At 55.1% G+C, this 18,266-nt stretch overlaps 1 protein-coding gene across 6 annotated transcripts in view; it reads right to left on the bottom strand.

Moving 5' to 3' along the window:
* Septin9 (septin 9) overlaps nucleotides 1-18,266 on the bottom strand; it is a 151,618-nt gene that overhangs the window by 11,542 nt on the left and 121,810 nt on the right. The window lies entirely within an intron of this gene.

The raw sequence follows: 18,266 nt of genomic DNA, 5'->3' as shown, positions 1-18,266 counted from the left end.
GGCCAGGTCTGGTTTGCAGGTCTGTGGATAGGCTAGGGGTTAAACTTAAAAACCGCAGCTTCCTTCAGTAGGTCAGAGTTAGAGCCTCCTCCTGCGGCTACCTGAGAGCATGGTTGGAGCCCAGTCCTTGGGGGGTGACTCACTCGGAGAGTCACCTAGGTGCTTCCACCCTGCAGGGGTGTGCAAGGCTGCCTCCACCCAGGTCTGGTTGGACAAGATGCTTACAATCTACCTAAGTTCTAGGCCGAGACAGTCTGCAGCACCACTCTGAAACCCAGGCGGCCGTGGGGCTGCTGAGACCCACGTGTCGCATTGTTGGAAAGCCTTTTCCAACCTCTATGGAAAAATGTCAGCATTCTCAACTTGTGACCCCATGGCCAAGCCCCCCCCCCCACAGCCAACACAGAGGGGACACCAGCTGTTCCCAAGCCTTCTTCCCTTTTCCAGCCAAGTCTGTTTTCCCCATGTTCTGTCCCACTTCCAGGGAAAAGCTCCCAAGCTGTGTCCTTGGTGGACACTGACCCCAAAGGAGGGACTCAACGCATCGGTGTGCCTCCTCCCTCAGACTTTGCTGGGGATATGAGCTCAGGAGGCACCTGGTCGCCTGTCACCTCCTCGAAGACCTGCCTTCCCAAGTGAGCAGGGCCAGGAAACAGCAAAAAGACCGGCCTGTACCACAGGGACTTTTGCAGGCTTCGGTTAAAGTGTCCCTCCACTTCCGGGGAAAACAGTAAACTCAAGCTAACCCATCCCCTACATCCTGAGCTAGCTCAGCCCTGGCCGCTTCTGGTGTTTCGGCTTTTCTCTCCTTTTTACTGGCATAGGCAGCAGGAGCAAAGCCGGACGCTGTTCCTCTTTGCACTTTCTCCAGGTCTGAGTGGCAGGACGGACAGGAGCAATGGCTTGCAGAGCCAGCTTCAGGAAGGAGGCGCAGGGATCACCCCCACAGGCAGCAGGCTTCCTGGACCAGCCACTTCCTGTTTCTCTGCCTCTTTAGGATGCGGTTGCCTCTACTTCCAGCACCAGGGGAGCAACTAAAGCAGAGAAAGCCTGTAACCATACCAGGAGCTGCCAGGGGGTACATGCCTCCCCAAGCAACGGCACAAGTCCTAGGGGCCAGTGCCTCCCATCACTAATGTCCTCAGCCCAGATCAGCAGCACAGCCCTCTCCAGAGGGCTTCAAGAGTGTCAGCTCTCCACTCAGAAACAGTCTCCTGGGTTTCTAGCATCTTTAAATAAACAAAGATCATGCAACATCTGGTCCCAGAACCTGTGGCTTTGGGGCCCGATTTCTGGAGAATGACAAGGGGCCCTGCCTTGCTGAGCAGTGGTTCAGGCCTCGCTCACGTGACTGAAAATTGCTTCCATCTGCCTGCCCTGCCCCCACCTCTCTGCTGAGCTGTGAAAGGAGGGAGGGCTGTCCCCAGCTCTCTCTAATCACCCCCAGTCAAAGAAGGCTTGCCTCAGCCCCAGGTGGCCCTTCCACACGCATTAAGGTTCACAGCAGAAACTCAAACCAAACCAAACATCCAGCCTGCCAGGGGCCCTGCTTGAGAAATAATAAGAACACAGTGGAGCCCCATCCTTTCCAGGGGCCCTGGACGTTTCTGGCATACCCCTGTGACCCCTCCAGCTAGGAAAGCCTCCCCATCCACCTGCCTGGCTGGCTGGGAGCTAGGCCCTCCACCCAGAGCTGCCGGGGATCAGAAAAGGGGGCATCAGATTCCCTCTAGAGAGACAGGCCACTGTGGGTTGTCAGATGTGGTGCTGAACTCAGGCCTCTAGAAGAGCAGTACAGGCTCTTACCCGCTGAGCCCTGTCTCCAGCCCGGGCACAGTGGGCCTTTTCCCCATGTATCTGTCCATAGGCATTTGGGTAACTGTGTCTGGCTGGCAATGTAAATGCTTATGGTGTGAACGTGGGTACACAGGGACTCTTGGGAGCTTAGGCTACCTCTCCCTTTCTCCCTGCCCTCTTCCCCTCAGTCCACGACCCTCTCTTATAAACAGCTTGGCTTCAAACTCACCAATCCCCCAGCCTAAGCCTCCTGAGCACTGGCCTACAGGCATACAGCATCATGCCCAGGAAGACCTTGCTTTCAGTGGTTTTGGACATACACCCAGATGTGAGCCGTTCTATTTTTATTTTTGAGGAACCAGTGAAGCGTATTCACATGTGACTCCGAGCACGGGATGCTGAGCTGCTTCGGGAAGGATGGGTTATAAGACTCCATCCGAGCTAGTTTCAGTTTAAAACCCACGTGTACCAGACAAGCGTGCCAGGCAGCCTGGCGCTCCCACCTTACAGAGGGGGCACGGGGTCCACACAGTGATTCTTTCATGGAACACCACTGGAGGGGCAGATGAGCGAGAGTCCAGACCTTTACTGAATTTCTTGTTCCTGGGACCTCCCCTGCCCTCCTGGGACACGCGGCTACAAACAGTGTGCTTCACGCTTGGACACCTGCCTAAGGATCGGGTGTGTGTTCCCCTCACCCACCCAAGGCTGCGGCCTGCTCAGGGGCCTCCTCAGCTCCTGGCCCAGCAAGAAGCAGAAATAAGCTACTCCAGAAATGGCTAAAGACCAGCCAGGGTGCAGTCACCTGCCACCAAATCTAAGGAGCTGCTGAGTCCCCATCTCTGGGACTCGCACAGTAGAGAACTGGCTCTCCCAAGTTGTCCTCTGACCTCCACGTGAGTGCTGTGGAATGGGTACATGCACATACAGACACAGACACACAGATTCAGGCATACACGGAGACTGAAAGAGACAGAAAGACAGACACACAGTAAGAGAGAGACAAGAGACAGAGAGAGACAGAAACACACACACAGAGCCTGCTAAAATGTGTGGAACTGAAGTAACGGTCAAGTGACACCATGAGTGAACACCACTCGCTCTTCGTGACTGAAGTGAGGAGATGAGGGAGGAGGACGGGCAGCAGGCAGGTGGCTACAGCAGTAAGAGAGGGGTCCAGCCAGGCCACCTGCCAGTGTACAACCCAGGATGCCTGAGCCCCAGATGTTGGCACTCAAGCCGAGGGGCTCCTGCAGATGCTAACAGGCAATGCCCTGAGCCAGTGGCCCATCACCTCCCAGCCAAGGGTGTTTCCGAGGGGTGGCAAGTAGCTGAAACTAACCTTCTGTGGACCAACAGTCTCCCTGTGGGTCCCACTGTGCACACAAGGCCCATCCACCACTCCCTCCCGCCCCTGTCGCCTGCTGAGAGACTCTACCTTTTCTCCAGCTAGGCCCCAAGCCACCACCGTCTGCAAACTTGCCCACTGAGTAACAAATTCTACCCCCACCTCAGGGCCTGCCAAAGATGACAGGATTATGTCACCCTTCATATTTCCTGGGATGGGGCCATGGGCCCCAGAGAGGATGGGACCAAGGCTGACCTTGACCCGCTTGGCCATGAGAAGGCAGGCTCAGGCCAACAGGCTTGCAAGAACAGCCAGGGGCCAACACCCATGGAGCCACCCATCTGGCTTCAGCCTTTGCTGGTCAGTATTCCAGAACTGTCCACCCAACCTTTTCTAACTGACCTTGCCCCCCTGGCCAAATGCAGGAACAAGGGCAGGGGACATCCATGGGGTGCCGTGGGGCAATCAAACTCTCACCCCAAAACCAAGCTCTCAGGGAAAACCCTTATCTTGCTCCAGCACAAGCCATGCCCAGCTCTGAAAAGCCAACACCATTATCACTGCTGTCCTCACCTCGCTCAAGGCATGCCACAGTGGCCCAGCAGAAAGCAGAGCCAACCTGTCAGCAGGTCCGGCTTGGGGGAGGGGTCCACTGGGGCACCAAGGCACCAGTCCTTGGGCCTCCCCAGCCTCTGTCCTTCTGTCCCGAGAAGGATCGGCACCTATAGCTGCATGTCAAGACCAGCCCTAGATTTGCGGTATATGAGCACTCCAAAATGCTGTCTGGGACCATTCAGAAGGTGCTGCCTCTCGGGCAGGGGCTCGCCGTTGGTGTCTTGAGCTGAGGCCCTCTCCAGGGCCCAGAGGCTGAAGGTAGAGCCAGGGGTTGGCAGGATCCCCTACCCATCAGGCCCTTCCCAGGCCTACTGGGGCAAGAACACTTCAATTCAGTAAGGTCTGAGGAAAAACCACCACAGGGCAATGGGACAGATATGTTCCACCAGTTGCTGGGCCTCAAGTCGGCTCCCAACCCCACAGCTCTCCTGGTACACGAGAGGCCCCATCTAGAACAAGGAGGCCAGACCAGAACTCTGTTGGACACACACACACAACACACATCAAGGTGTCCACTTAGTATGAAAACTCCTCTCCAGTGGGCCCTGAGTAGAACTAGGGAGCCTCACAAAGGCTCAGAGGCGACTCTCTGCGCCAGGCATGCAGAGGTGGGCAGGGAGAGGACTGTAATGAGCCAACTCAGAAAATAAAGGTGACGGAAAATAAATCAAAGAGCCGCTGGTGGGAAGGCCTGACACAGGCAAAGGGGGGGGGGCTTTGGAGTAGGAACTGCCCTGGAGACAGCTACAGTGATGGCGGGCAGCAGTTCCTGTGTCCTCAGAGACCAGAACCATGACACCGAGTCACCCAGCAAACTCCTATCAAGAACTTTGTATTAAGAAACTAGCAAGAAGGAGAAGGGACAGGCTTGGGCAGGTGTGTGAAGCTTATGGGCAAAGACTCCTGGATGGAGCCGTGACAAACCCCACAGGAAGCTAGCTCAGTCTGATTCCCTGGGAGTGTTATGTCACAAAAAGTGACAACCTGGGGCTGGGAGATGGCTCAGTGGGTAAGAGCACTTGCTATGGAATTATGGGGGCCTAAGTTCAAATCCCTAGTACTCATGTAAAAGCCAAGGGTGACTCTGTGGAGACAGGGGCATGCCAGAAGCTAGCTGGCCAGCCCGCCTAGCTGAACTGACAGACCTTCAGTGAGAGAGCCTGTCACAACAAAATGGTGATTGAGGAAGATGCTGACATAATGCCCCTGGTTTCCATATGCTGCATATCTGTGCACACGCATGCACGCACACACGCACGCACGGGCAGGCACACACTGGCACAGACACTTTAGAGGATCCAAAAACACCTAGGTTCATAGACCCAACTAAAGAAATAAGTTGGAAGCCTCCCATGGTGGCTCATATCTATCAAATCAGATGCAGAGAAAGGAGAATTGAGAATTTAGGCTAGTTTAGGCTACACAGTGAGTTCAAAGCCAGCCAGGGTGACGTAATGAGACCTAGGGCTGGCAAAGCAGCAGCTCTGCACACCCAAGGCCTGGGCTATATTCTCAGCAGTGGGGCGTGTGGGGGGTGGCTGAGTAACTCCAGGGTTAACTCCCCAAATTCACCTCCGGTCCCCTGCGAGTTTTATACACGCGCGCGCACACACACACACACACACACACACACACACACACACACACACACAGTCTTCCCTCATCTCTCGCTGCTGTCTTCACTGTGCCCTGTCCCTGCTGACTCACTGGAGCATCCTGTACTCCTCGTAAATGTCACAAAAGGCTTCCTGTCCTGCTCTAAGGATGGAAACACTGCATATAAATGATCACATTTTGCAAATTCATGTGTCTGGTTTCAAAGGCCGAATTTTTAAAAGTGCACATGGCTCATCTAATTTGATAAGTAAGTCCAATCGAATTACACTTCACACTTTGTTTGGGGCAGGAAGTGTCTCCTTGGAGCCTGGTTAAGAGCATGGATGCCAGAAATCTGAGACTCCTCCTGCCCTCCCCCCCTTGAAACCCAACACATCGACTTGGCCTTGGCTTTGGCCTCTGCAGAAAGGGATTTGCGTCCCAGCTCTCCCAGCTGGAGTGCCTTCCCCAGTCCAAGTTCCAAGAGGGGACTGAAGGCTGCCCTGATGTGCCTTCCGCAAGCTGCTCTCTGCGGGGAGATGCCTGTGACCTTGTGTCCAGTGAGGGCCTGGGAGGGACAGAGAAGCCTGAGTCTCCATCCCATCCACTCTTCCTTCCTTCAATGGGGCGGGGTGGGGAAGTGTGAGAGGCGGGGGTCCTAGGCATCCCAAAGATGGGAGTAGGATCACCCCCCCTTTTGGCTGCTGGCCAACATCTCCTCCCCCAACTCCCCTCTGTTGTGGGGAGGACTCTCAAGGAGTCCTGTATTTCTGCCAACGTGGTTTCAGTTGGCCCCAATCCACAGAGGCGAATTTGGACCAAGTCCAGGGCCGCCCCCTTCCCCCACCCCCTTCCGAGGAGGCCTCTTCTGTTCTTCATTTGCAGCTAGCAGTTTCTCACTAGTCTAGGCCTATTGAGACATCAATCTTTGCTCAGGGCAGGCTCCAACCTGCAAGCTCTCCTCATTCATTTCCTCAAAAGCCACTGCAGACTTCCAACAGCACACCAAGGGCTCCGCAGAGCGCTCCAAATTCCTGGGCCAAGCATGTATTTAAATACGGTTCAGGGTTCCCCTGGTCGCCCTTCCTCTTATGCCCATCCCTGGAGCAGTCTGTTGCGTAGCAGCATCGGTGGAGGCAGGCGACCCTGACTGTGCCCACCCGCAGGAAGCCCCAACAGCAATAGCTGCACTCGAAGACCCAGCCCTATCCAGGACCCCAATGATCCGGGGCCACACACTCCCTTTGCTCTTGGCAAATGTCTATGGAGAAAGAAGAGGGTGAGGGAGCAGCCACTCCATCACCCCCGTTATGGACTGGTGGACACTGGCCATTTATTACAAGAATTTCCTCTTATCAGGGATGTCCCCCAAGGGGGACGGGGACAGAGCTGCCTCCCAATCCTTGACCCCTCTCCTATCAGCACGCTGTCAGCTGTTGATACACACCAGAGCCTGTGGGGTGAAACATGGTCAAAGGCTCCTCCAGCATATGACATCACTTGAAATAACAAAAAGTAGACAAAGGTCCCCCTGCCAGAAATTCCGTGGACAAAGGCCTGACCCCAGAGATACCAAGCAGGTCTCCTCTGCCAGGTCAGCTGAAGATGCCGAAGGCTTATTTTGGAGAGAGCGAGGAAACTGAAGGCCTGGGGTCTTAAGGGCCAGGCAGAGGGAAGCTGGTCCTAGATGGAGCAAGCAAGCCTGACCATGAGACCCCTCAAGGAAGAAGACACCTTGGTCATATGATGGAGTCCAAGCAGGTGGGGCAGGAGAGCCAAGACGAGTCATTCAGCCATGTGGCCCCAGACCCATCTCAGGAAGACTCTGAAAGCCAAGAATTCATCAGGCTGGAGACCTTTGGACGGCTCCCTCAGCCTCAGCTTAGAAGGTGGCCTGCCTCAACCAGGCTGCCTCAGATCCCAACCAGACCCTCATACCACGCCCCTGTTCTCTGAGGAGAGGCCATCACTAGGTGGGGCAAACACATCCTGACAGCCTACGACACATTGTTCAGATGGACAACCCAGCAATGCCAAGTGGTATTTGAACTGGGTGGACAAACAAATAGATGGGTGGATGGACGGACAGACGGACAGACAGATGGATAAATGATAAACGCTCACCATAGATCAGCAGGCATGTCCCAAGGCTCTACACACCATGTCCTGCACCAATCATTTGGTATCTATAGCCACTGCCCTGTCCATGTCTGTATGTGCAAGAACCATCTGGAAAGGTACCCAAACTGTGGACACTCTGACCACATCCCCTTACTACCGGAAACAGCCTCTTTAGCCGTCTAGCCATCGCACCACGGTCCCCGCCTTTTTCACTACCACAGATCCAGTCAGGGTCTCTTGTTCAAGGCTGTGTGTGTTGTCAGCTCTGTCTCTGGACCTCATCTCTCAAAAGGGGTGCACCGAGTCATGGGTGCCTGCATGCCAGCACCTGGATTTCACACGAGCTCCAGGGAACAAACTTGGGGTGTGCTTTACTCCAGAGCCACCTCCCCAGCCCTGGAAGGACAGATGTGACACATACCCTAACCTGACCCTGTCTCCACTTCAAACCATGGCTGGTGTGCACAGCACCCAGGATGGCACGGAATCAGAGCCCTTTACCTTCTCCCTCCTCTGACATACCGTGGAACAGTGGGACTGAGCCTTATGCCGTTTGTCTTCGTGTATAAAGACGAGGAAATATTTGTCTCATAAGACTGTTGCGAAGAGGGAGGGTGACAGCCACCGAACGCAGAGCTCATACAGCTGCTGCCAGTAAAATGCACACTCCAGCCCCCTTCACTCTCCGCACACACAAACGCCTTCCAGGCTCCTCTCAGCTCTTCAGAAAAGGCCCTCAGAGTCAGCCTGTCTAGAACATTCTTTCCCTGCTGCTGCTGACACCACCTCTCACTCCCCGACCCCCACCCCCAGCCATCCACCCTGACTTCCCCGGACAGCTAATCTATGCTGCTGGTTTCCCCTGCTTTTCCATGTTGCTCAGTCTACAGTAAGTGCATGTCTTGACTGTTCCTGACAGCACAGCCTCTAACCTCCAAGGACACCATGAGTGGCTGCTGGCTGGCCGACTGCACGGGTGCCTGGCACAGCTACCTGCTTCCCTTGCTCCACTCCCTAGTCAGCCCACTTGCTCCGCTGCCCCTCCCCACCTCCTAAACGAAGCGCTCACCGGGCGTGCTTGCACACGCATGAATCTCTGTGTCCCAGCACTGCAATGTGGCATTAACTATTTCCAGGTGCTGTTACCTGCGGAAGCCACGCAGAGCCAAGGACAGGGACATGAGAAAGGGCTTTCCCAGGGTGCTCCAATCAGGGCCCACGGAGGAAAACTGCTCAGAAGTACTGATGGGGTCAGGGGTCAAGTGAGACGTAGCTGGGCTCTGTTCTCTCATCGTGTCCCAACACGAGGCTCGGACCGAGCTGAGAAAACACGGCAGGGCAAGCAGTGGATACGCAGGCCAGGCCCTCGCCTGGGCAGACACCACCAACTTCCGCTCCAGCCTGGCCCTTTAAGCCCCATATGGAGGACTGGGTCTCACTACCATCACCAAGGGCATCTAGAAGAAATGCCACTGCCAGCCGGTCCCTATGTCCTTGCACCCCAAACACTGGTAACTCACAGAGGTTGTAAAGTAAACCTAGCAGCTGAGAAAGGAACTCAACAGAAACTGCAACCTAAGGCCTGACTCAAGCCGGACCATTAGGGCTGCTTGAGTACTGACCGGCCAGACCTGTGCGTGCTCAACAGTGTACAAGTTCACAGTAACTGCACTGCCTCGCACCCTCCTTCCTGGTCTGCAGCTCTACAGGAAGTAGCAATATCACAAGAAGGCCGGGTAATAACATGTTTCTCAGAACACATGACAGATGGCTCAAGGAGGAGGCACGGGTCAGGGGTTAGGGGGTCAGGGGGGTGGACATGTAGGGGTGTGGGGTCTCCAAGCTGTGGGGTCCTTCATGCCTCCCCCCTCCCCAGCTCAAGTCCCCTGCACCTTCAGCTTCTTCATCTGCCTCTTCTCAAAACCAGGACTGAGCCAGACCTATTATGGGATGTAAACAAATGACCTCCAGGAAAACTGCCCCTGTCTTACACTGGATGGTCCTCAGCCAACACCGGAACCTGCAGCCTGGGAGCCTGTCTTCTCCCAGGGCCTCTCCAACCCTGGCTCTGGGAAGGAACAACATTCATATGGTAATTTCTCGCAGGAACAAGGATGGCTGGGGACAGGGAAGGAGGGGCCCTGGCAAACTTCTGGAAGCTGTGCCCAATGGGTCTTCCAAGTTGGCTGGCTGGCTGTCCCAAAGAAGTGGACAAAGTGGTGGGATACAGTCACAGAGGAATGGGGTGGTGCAGGCAAGAGGAGAAGATTATACATTATCTGCAGGTGCTTAGTGGTGGTGGCTCACTTATTTTTTGGTTTACTTGGTGGTGGTGTGGTGTAACACAAAGGTCCAGAAGTGCTCCCCACAGACTATGGCGCCGTGGACACCATGCTCCTCCTGTTTGCCCTGGGCTGGAGCCTGTAGATTTGGCTCGGAGGTCATACTCGGGAAAATTTATCCCCACGTCACCCCACCCCATCTAGGCATCTTGATCAGGTTGGTTTTCTTTGCCAGTTAAAAAAGTAAAAAGGCAGCGGATCCAGAAGCCAGGGGCCAGGACCGGGGTGCAGGTCCAATACCTCCCGTTTCTCACCCGTGCCTCGCGCTGCCCACTGGTACAGTCCTCTTTGCTCCGTGCTTAGCCTCCACACTCCAGAGGACACAGAGAGGCCTGGGGTACCCTGAGGGTGACCCCGGGAGAGCTGGAGAGAGACTCAAAGGCAACCGAAACAAGCATGGTGTGCCTACCTGGCCTGGGGCCATCCTCAGGTACCTGGCTTAGAAACCACTGTCCATGTGACCCAACGATTTCCCCAGAGAGGTGAGAACACATCCGTGTGAGAATCTGTACACAGGTACCAACTGCAGCAGAGTTCGCAACGGAAGCTGGCCAGATTGATGAACACGTGTACAGAATGTGGTCCCACTCTGCAATGCAGCATCCTCCCTCCTTGAGAAGAGGAACGTATGCGTAGCACGAATGTGGTTCAGTTCTAGGGAGGTTTCGGGCACCCATTGGCATTCCTGCAGATGGGGGTGTGCTTATCCCTTCCACTGGCTCTGCTCCTCTGGAAAAGTCTGACAAGTACAGAGTACAGTACCCCATCTAGACAACCTCAAGCTCAGGACTCGGAAGTCCAAGGTCATCTTCAGCTACACAGTGAGTCTCAGGCAACTGGGCTACATGAAATGCTGCCTCAAAAACCAAAGACAAAACCCAGCCGAACAACGGCCTGGTAGGGTGGACACCTCACCCACGGCTGTCCACACCCAGCCTGCAGCCTCAGGCCAGGCCCGGGAACTAGGTTGCATGGCTCCCACAGGGACAAGACTCTGCCGCTTTCCCTTCCATCACTGCTTCTCATGATCATGCCGGGTTCATAAAGATGCTCACAGAGGTTTCCCGTGGGTTTTAAAGTGTCCCTGTGCGCCGGGGGCGGGAGCCAGTCAAGTCAAAAAGTCACTTTTAAACAAAAGAAGCAGAAAGCAATAAAGTAAATAAAAGAAGTCGACAGTAGAAACAGCCAGAGCTAACTGTATCTTCCAGCAGGGAAGTAGGGACCCTGGGGAAAACCCGCCTCCCATTCCTGTTGCAAAGACTCAAGGGCCCAGGCCTTGCAGCTGCCTGTATCCAGAGCTGTATCCCAGGAAGACATGGCCTCCTTCTCCTCACGGGAGTCAGGTAAGCCCACCTCCGGATGAACAGAAAGGGCTCACTTAGCAAGGCACAAGGTGGAGGCTTCTAGAAGTTCCGGTACTGCCCCCGAACCTCCAGGCCTCTCAGGGGGCCAGTGCAGAAGTCTCTGCTCACATCACCCATGCTAAGTGAGGTCGTCTGTCTCTCCTTTTGAACCTGATGATGGGCCTGGCTTCGAAGTCCTCCCAGACCAAGACTGAGTGCCAATCACGATGGCACGTCCTACATGTGGACAGATGCTCCACAGCACTGTGAAATGCATCTGTGACTCGCTGAAAGAAGGAAAAGGTGGCTGTGCCTCACCCCTCTTCCCCAGGACAGCCTCAGGACTCTACAGGAAATGCAACTGGGAGCCCAGACTACAGCTAACCATGGAGGAGGGCTGGCGGGGCAGCCATGACACCTGGCGGGTGGAAAAGAACAGTCTGGGAGCGGCCTAGCTGTTCCCAGGCCCGCAGGAAGCAGGCAAGCTCTGAGGGAGGGTGGGGGTGCAGGTGACTCTTGCGATGGCAGCTTTCAAAGCAGCTGCTGGTGGTAGGGTACACCCCCAACCTTTCCTTCCTCCGTGATCCAGGGACCCACACTTCCCAAGTTCTCCTCTGTCCCCTGAGAATACCTACACTGCCAAATCCTGACCTGCCCCTCCCTCCTGCCTCACACAAAAGCTATCTTGGCTCCATCACAGTTGCAATCTTAGGGCCCCAGGCATCACCTCCACTTAAAGTCTTGGGACTCACTACCCTACAGGTTCAGAAACTTCTGGAAGGCCTAACTTGTATGTTTGGCTCTCATCAGCAGCCCAGGGCGCTTGGATTCCTACTCTCTGTATTCTGTGTGGCTGGGCTGGATCCTTCCATTTACCCCAGGAAAACCTCACGGAGCTGTAGCCCAAGCTCTGCAAGGGAACAGAGCCTGGTTGTCCACCTCCCTGGATATCTGTGCATAGACATCACGTATATCCTTGGGGAGAGTTTTGGGACTAATGAAGCCCATGAGGCCCTGGCTGGCCCCAAACTCATGTTACTCCTGCATCTACCCCCGCAGTGCTAGGGTTGTGGGTGTGAACCGAGTCCATGTTAAAGCCTGCAGGGTGTGACTTTCAAAGCCAGCAAGCCACCAGCGTGTCCCTCAGGGATCTGTTGCATGTGCCACGGCAGAGGCAGCCCAGTACCTTGACCCTGGTCTCCTGACCCACAGCAGGTCAATCACCCACCCTGAAGTGGGTTTAAAGCATTCGCTCTTTCCCCATTCTCCTCTTCATCGTCTAGACAGACCTTCATCGGAGCCAAACCAGGAGCCCGTTTTTTGACTTCAGGCCTTCCATCTTAATTTAACCCTACTTTTACCAAGGATCCAGCTTTACACAGGATGCTCTGCTCTCTGGAGGCTGAGCTCTCGGGGGTTCTCAGCATCTTTGGGGTGCTGAAGTGTAAGAGTTGAGGTGGCCACCCATTCAACCCAGGTGGGGAACGCACAGTGGAAAATGTCACAATACTTCCATGTCCATGGGGACTTGGTACACAAGTCGCTGGCTGAACTGACAGCCAAGGGTCTAACTCCCAGGTCTACACTGGCCAGGCTCCAAAAGTCAGCAGCAGGAGGAAGTAACAACCTTCCCAGATGCATGCCAGGGAGGTTCATTGGGCTTCAGGGAGCCTGGCCAACTGTCCCACATGGAGATGGAGACCCAGAATCAGCCCCTCAGGTTGCTGGGGGCTTTGGCTCCGTCCAAATGGGCAGCTCAATGGGGAAACTGCACCTGCCATTCTCTTACCAAAGTCTGCACAATCAGCTTGGCTTATCCTCTCCTAAGAAGGGGGCCTTGGGGCTGGGGAGTCGATTCACTGGGTCAAGTGCTTGCTGCATTAACATTGGGATCAGAGTTGGAGCCTTCAGAACCTACACGGAGAGCTGGGTGTGTGGAGAGCACTATTAATCCCAGGATAATCTTAGCTCCAGGGAAGAGGCAGTTGGATTCTTGTCCCTGCGCGCCAGCCTGGCTGAATGGGTAGGCTCCGGGTAAAAGAAATGAGATTCTATGTCAAAATACAGAAATGCAGAGAGAGCGCCCAAGGTTGAGCCCTGCCATCCATATGCACGTATGCACATCTCGAATATTCGCTTGTACACACAGAGAAAAGCCAGGCGCCCCTACAGAAACCCGTCACCAAGCCACCAGGCTTACAGTCACTCGGTTACCGGGAGGGCTTGTGGCGGCTCTACTGGACCCAGCACAAGTGACTATTGAGCAAATACTGAAGCAGAGCCCGTGGGCATAAGCTGGCTCTGCCACCAAGTGAGCCACGATGCAAAGCCTTCTGGCTCCCCAAGGGCTACTGGCATCCTCCTCCGTCATTTCATGCCAGGTCTATGGCATCCCTTCACCTCCAGTCACCAGTCACAAACAGCAACAATGTGCACGCCCAGTCACCAGACGACAGACAGAGGCACTGTCTCAGAGCCCACAAGGACCCCGTCCCCGTCCTGACCCAGCCCACCCCCACACAGTCGGTGTGGCACCTCTCCAGCTCAGTACTTCACAGAAGACCCTCTCCCGTCCCTCCGCCAAACCTTCAACTCCCACAGGGGTCTCAGGGTGAAGACTCAGTTATCCCAATCCTCTGCCCCTGGAAAGAACCTGTGAAAGTCACCTAAGATATTACTTTGTCTCTTTTGTGTTTGTGTATGTGCCTGTCTGTGCCTGGGCATGTGTGCGCCAGTGTGCATGAACATGGTTACCAGAGAGCATCAAGTGCCTGTCTCGGTCACTCTCTACCTCGTTTATTTTTTAATATTCCTTTGGGGGGAGCAGGAAAAGGTCTCACTGTGTAGCCCTGGCTGTCCTGAATCCGCCTGCCTCTGCCTCCCTTCTGAGTGCTGGGATTAAAGGTGTGCGCCACCACTGCCTTTTTTTTTTTTTTTTTTTTACTGTGGATAGAGCATGCACACGCGCTATGGCACGGATGTAGAGGTCAGAGGGCAACTTGCAGGAACTGTTGTCTCTGCCATGTCGGTTCTGGAGACTGAACTCAGGTTCTCAGCCTTAATGGCAAATGCCTTTACCCACTGAGCCATCTGGCCAGCCCACTCACCTTAATTTTTGAGACAAGGTCGCTAACAGAAATTGATTTGGGGGCCCTCTCCACCCCTTTCTGTTCCCCCTTTTAAAAAAAGCTCTCATATGAGAGAAAGGCAGGGAGGACAGACTCCTCAGAAGGCCCCTGAGCTGGCCTTGGTGGAACCATCAAACATTTGGACTGAAGCAGAAAATCCAAGGTCACACAATGCTGGCCAAGTCATTCATTCAAACATTAACCAAATGAGCACCTAGGCCAGATCAGGGACACGGAGATCGATAAACCTTAGTGGCCACCGAGAAGGGCAGACAGGACACTAAAATCACCCCTGAACAGGAGGGCCAGCCACAGCCACTTTCAGGGCAGGTCCTGGCCAGTAGCTCTGGGTAGCACAGAAAGGGGAGACTCCCACTCCGGTGGACCAGGCTTGCTAGGCAGCGCGGCGCCTTATCTCCTCCTCCAGTGGTGACAGGCACCTGGGACAAGGCCTGGGAGGTAAGATAAGAGATCCTGGAGCTCTGAGCTCTGATCACATTCCACTGTGGAAACACAACTGTCCCATGACCCCTGGCGACCAGGCTATGCTTGGCACCCAGCACCCACAAGCAAGACGGAAACCCTTCATGGTGGCAACACTCCTGAAATCCCGGCGCTTGGGAGGCTAAGGCGGGAGACATGTAAATTCAAGGCTAGCCTGGGTTACAAGAATCAGACCTTGCCTCAAAGAGCCAAAAGGGAGACAGGAGATAAGGCTCAGTCGGTGGGGTGTTCACCCAGCATGGGTGCCCAGGCGGATCAAAGAACCGGGTAAGACTGCGGCCCCCAGGACGGGGACCTGCAACTGACAGCAGTTAGGAAGACTAAAAACAAGAAGAGTGCCAGTGACTTGGTGCCAGTCCTCTTGTGGCCAGCCATCAGCTGGGATTCCAAACGCACCCCAAGGTGCCAAAGGGCTGGCACCTCAGTATGCCCCTCCCCCAGCTCTTTGGCTTCAGGGAGATGCTAAGCAATTAGGAAGGGCAGAGTCCTGGGCGAGATCTATCCACTGTATGCATTAGAGTACACATACGGCATGGGCACAGCACATGGGTAAAGGTCAGAGGACAACCTGCAGGAGAGTTTTCTCCTATCATGTGGAGTACAGAAATAGCACTCACGCTGTCAAGGTCAACAGCGTTTGACCTTGTTTCTCTGCGTAGCCCTGGCTGTGCTGGAACTCGCTCTGTAGACCAGGCTGGCCTCGAACTCACAGAGATCTGGCTTCCTGGGATTAAGGGTGTGACAGCATCTCTACCTGACATCCATCTCCCCAGCTCCAAGCCTTTGTGTCTTTCACGGCGCTTTGCACTGAGCCTGCCCTAAAGGAAGCCCAGGCCCCACACGGCAACCCGGTACCAGTGGGAGCAGGCAGGGAGAAATGAGCTGGGTACGATCAGGTGGTGAACTCAGCTTGCAGGGGTGGGCAGTGGAACCAGAGTGTGGCCAGCAGCTCAGGGGCTGCGGGAAATGCGCTCAGGCTCCACAGGCCTCTTTACCGCAAAACAGTGTGCCCCTCGGGTGCATGACGGAAGGAACAGGCAGGTGTGCCCATCCAACCCTCAGGCACCAAGGTGTGCAGGAAGCCAGGCAGGTAGGGTGGGGACAGACCTGGCAGGCAGAGGTCTCGGGTGTGCAGTGCAGACAGGCCCACCTCCCCAGACGCAGGTAGGAGCGCCCAGCTCCGCTCCACTCACAGAACACATGGCACACTACTCTGCACAGGAACCACCCTGAGAAGTCTTCCTTGGGATGGAGTCCAAGGCTCCGAAGCTCCTGAGGGCAGCACGTCTCTACCTGCCCAAGGAACAGAGCGGGTGCTCAATAAACAAATCAAAGCTTGGTGCTGCAAGGCAGAGAGTCTGGGAGAGGTGAGCCTGCTAAGGGTAGAGCTGGCTGGAAACTTCTCGAAAGACCAAACTGTAGGAAGAGACCTCTGGGCGGGACACCACTCCCAGGCCTTTTCCTAAAGCTCAGCTGGCAACACTGGCCTGGTCTGTGGTGAGAGGAGGGGGGGATGGGTAAGGACGAGGAGGCCCACCTAGCCTCTGCCAGTGGGCACTGGGTTTGGTTTTGTTTTTTGTTTTCATTTTTGCCTACAAGCATTAGTATAAAGCTGTCCTTCCCACACACAGGGCCAGCAAGTGAGAGAGGAAGCCTAGAAACTTCCGGGGTGGTGTGGGAAAGCCAGCAGGGACTGCGCTGTGTAGAGGAATGGGAGACAGGAAACAGCTTCAATGCTGGCTTCCTAGAGACCTTTGACCCAGGCAGGGAATCTGTGCTGCCCGGGGCTGTGGGGCCTTCTTTGTACAAGGGGGCCTCAGCCCCAGCAGAGCCACCCTATCTGACAAGAGCAATGACACAACAGGAAGTTGGGGAGGATACTGTGGCAAGGAAGGGAGGGGGCTGGGAGTACAGGCAACAGCAATGTTGTTCCCCAATGGGTAGAGGGCTCCTGCATCAACCGCCCAGAGCTGTTCTCACAGCCAGGGGCAGTGGAGCTGATGCTCAGAGGGCTCCAAGGCCCATGAAGGACCCTCTTGGATCTGACGTGATGGGACCCGCCTCACATGTTACATTTGACCCTAGCGACCTGGCCTCCTCCTTTCCGTAGCTGGCTTCCACCAAGGAGAGTTACCACCCCAAGCACAGAACAGTATGATGAACACAGGGGGCCAGCTGGTAGACATATGAACACACTCCAGTAGATGCAACAGAACCTGGGGTGAGCCAACACTGAAATGACCTGGGGACTGAAGGAGTTGGCCAGGTTAGCCACAACTCAGGTCCCCAAGGACCAATGTTTAAAAGCAAAATCTTAGGCAGACATGGTGGCGCACAGCTATGACCCCTGCACTGAGGAGGCTGAGACAGGATTGCTGTAAGCTCAAATCTGCCTTCTATAGCTGCCTCATACCTTGAAAGAGACCCAAGAAGAAAGGATGAACCCCCTTTCCAAGCAGGCCTGGAGCAGAGGCTGGCTGCCCATCCACAAGGCTTCAGAAGCACATTTTTCCTATTTGCTGGAAAGGAGTGCCCTGGCTGCCAAGGGAAGCTGGGCAAAATATGAATGAAGGAGGCCCGACACCATGCTGTCCTCTGGGTTTTCCACATGAGATCCAAACCAAGTTCCAACTGTGTCCAGTGCAGAGTGGCCAGAACCTGCTACTGGGCTGCTTCCGGGGGATACATTTTTTTCTCTAAGAAAAGGGATCTCACGATTCTCTTGGGGAGCAGACATGTTCTCCCCAAGAGACCTCCAGACCTCCAACCAAGAGCCAGCAGCTTTTCCTTACAGCAGGGGTGGGGGTGCACACAGCAGGTTGGAAGTTCAGGCAGTCTCCAGGAGCAGAAGGCGTTTGCTTCTGTCTCTCCGTGCTTGGGTGCAAGCGACGTTCTCTGTGCTGGCTGGGGTCCTCGCATCAGCTCAGCTCAGCTCAGCTGCAAAGCTTGCTGGAGGGCACTGTCTGCCCCTGGCTCTGACACAGAGCACAGGTTCTAACGCATGGCTTCGGAAGGCGGACACCCCCATTGCACATTCTCTAGCAAAACAAACGCATACCAAACCCCCACCCCGCCCAGCAACACCCTCCTGGGCTCAGCGCATCCCAAGAACCCAAAGCTGGCAGGCAGGACAAGCATCCCACAGTGCGGCCCCACCACACTGCACCCTGTGGTCTTCGATTTGCCACCTTTCTAACAGCCGGCAGTCACCAATTTCCAGCCAGCGCTGGAAGCCGCCCACTAACAGAAGATGGTAACTGTGTGGAGATATTTTTTGCAAGAAGCCTCCGATACACCTCTGCTCCTGCCCCGGCTGGAAGTCAGAGAAGGGAGCAACGTGCTCCAAGACACTCTCCACCGCTCGGTGGAGTTGGCCAAACATTTACAAAGAGATAGCTGTGATCGCACAAGGCTCCCTTTTCTTCTATTCTGCGATCGAAAAGCTGGTTCCCGCGTGGAGACCCGGCATCCC

The sequence above is a fragment of the Psammomys obesus genome, unplaced genomic scaffold (assembly GCF_907164565.1).
Source record: "Psammomys obesus unplaced genomic scaffold, mPsaObe1.curated_primary_1811, whole genome shotgun sequence".
Taxonomy (NCBI): domain Eukaryota; kingdom Metazoa; phylum Chordata; class Mammalia; order Rodentia; family Muridae; genus Psammomys; species Psammomys obesus.
Note: the sequence above shows the minus strand (reverse complement) of the source record. Positions and strands in the feature narration are given on the sequence as shown.